Source organism: Gymnoscopelus microlampas, assembly GCF_963454915.1.
Source record: "Gymnoscopelus microlampas genome assembly, chromosome: 2".
NCBI lineage: Eukaryota > Metazoa > Chordata > Actinopteri > Myctophiformes > Myctophidae > Gymnoscopelus > Gymnoscopelus microlampas.
In genome coordinates, this window is record NC_139939.1 from 54,369,566 (window position 1) to 54,372,065 (window position 2,500).

Genomic DNA, 2,500 nt, shown 5'->3' on the forward strand with positions numbered 1-2,500 from the left:
CATTTTCAGATGGGGGATCCGCGACCAAATACACACCAATTTGGGGTCCTGAATTGCCACGAAAAGGTTTGTGAACCACTGGGAAGACTGACCCGTTTCTGGCTGCCAGTTGAAGAATTACAGAGCAGCACTGTCTCGCTTCTGGAGATTGATTATGGTGTGTGGAGTGAGGACAATACAACCACTTGTCTTTGTCCATATACATACATGGCTATTCAAAAAATAGCAGATCTACAAGCTCACAGTGTGTCACTTTGTGCCCCGCTGCGAGCTTGTAGATCTGCTATTTTTTTTTATCTTTAAAAAAATATTATATAACGAAAATGTTTTGAATAATCTTGATATTTTTTAAACATAAATGTCTATGCTGGGGGTCCCTGGCACAACACATTTTGGGGGGTCCGCGACCAAATACATTTAAATGTAATAAATGTTTTGGTCCTTAATTGCCACGGAAAGATTTGAGAACCACTGGGACGACTGACCCGGTTCTGGCTGCCAGTTGAAGAATTACAGAGCATGTGTCTCACTTGTGAGGACAGTAGGCTAACTCCTAGTTATCAATCCATTTATACATGTTGGCTATTCAAAAATAGAAGATCTACAAGCTCACAGCTCGTCACTTTGTGTGGCGCTGGCTGCGAGCTTGTAGATCTGCTATTTTTGAATCTTTAAAAAAATATAGATTAAAGATGTTTAGAACATTTTGAATAATTTAGATTTTTTTTTTTACATAAATCTTCTCTTCTGGGGGTCAAACATTCTCAGATGGGGGTCCGCACGACCAAATACACATCAATTTGAGGGTCCTTGACCTTGACACGAAAGAAGAGAACCACTGGGATGACTGAGGTTCTGGCTGCCTGTTGAAGGATTACAGAGCATGCAGTGTCTCTAGATTTCAGTGGTTCTCAACCAGTGGTCCTTGAGGGGGTTCCAGGTGGTCCCCAGCTAAATCATGGAGAGTAGGTAACCAAATGGACCCTTATTAGATCTTTAACTCTTGAGAGCGTAAAATGAAACCAAATGGACCCTTACGGGTCCATTTGGTTTCATTTTACACTCTCAAGAGTTAAATTATTGTTATCTATCTGCACATCTGCGTTACTTAATTTACAAGAAGTCTAACACATGGAGAATGTAGAATAATTATTATTTTGATCGAGTTTGCCTGTTATCTCTCCTATGGTACTAACATCATCAATACAGCATGGATGGAATTGTGAACTCAATCTTATCCAACGATATCAAAACATTCTAAGTCTTGGGTCTGAGAGGCTAAATCTCATCAAATGGTGTTCCGTGGCTCAAATGCCCAATAAATAATGGACCTTGATGTGAAAATGGTTGAAAAACACTGCTCTAGATGGATTATGATGTGAAGAGGACAGTATAATATAGTCTAATAATCATATCCAGATTCACTGTTGTTTCATCAGAAGAAAAAACAGCCTAGGCTACAGGACTAATCGCTGGTCCTAAGTGATGCTTCCAAGGTCGTCAAACAGCTTCTTGAGAGTAATTGGCACTTGAAGCTATCCTGTATCATACACTAAGCAATTATATATAGGCCTACTCCAAAGATAAAGAGGTCTTCCGCCATAATTACATTCCATCGGCATAGGGCAATGCCTTTATTTATGAGCAGATAAATGGCAACGACGACGACAAGGTCGTGGGGGTCACAGATAGATCTATTAAAGCGATGCACGGGTGTGTGTGTGTGTGTGTGTGTGTGTGTGTGTGTGTGTGTGTGTGTGTGTGTGTGTGTGTGTGTGTGTGTGTGTGTGTGTGTGTGTGTGTGTGTGTGTGTGTGTGTGTGTGTGTGTGTGTGTGTGTGTGTGGTGTGTGGTTCACTGGGTCCATCTGGCGGCCACATGAAGTAGTGCACACACAGCCAGCCAGGCACTGAGTCTGACGGATGATAGGTAGATATCCTTCCTGAAATCTAAAATGACAAGAAAGCAGCTGTCTGTCTGTCGTAGCCTTTATCTGGACAGTCACTGTATCTCTGGGCCTCTCATGATGTCCTTAATGCCCTCATATCTGACTAAATACCTCACAAAAGTCAGCGACACCCACAGTACAGCCACACTAGGGAGCGGGAGCGACAACAACGAGTTGGTAAACAAACAAAACACCCACATCCTCCTTCTACAGCACAGTCGTTCACCACACTGTATACCATAGTTGTTATGCTATGTAGATTAATTGAATACATATAACCACAATGGACACAAGTCCTCATGACTTTTTTGTGTTATCCTTTTACCCACTTTAGCCTACTGTACCCGTAAGTGTGCATTTCTGTCTAATAAAGTGTTCAATCAATCAATTAATGATCTCACGACAACAACTCTGCTTGCTCAGGAATGAATGTGAATGCAAACGTTGCAGGCCTACTATCAGTGTTTCCATGTATGCTTAATATAAGCTACTTTGGGCTTGTTTTTCTGTAAAGTCACTTGGTTAACCAGAGGTACTTAATCATTTTCATGTC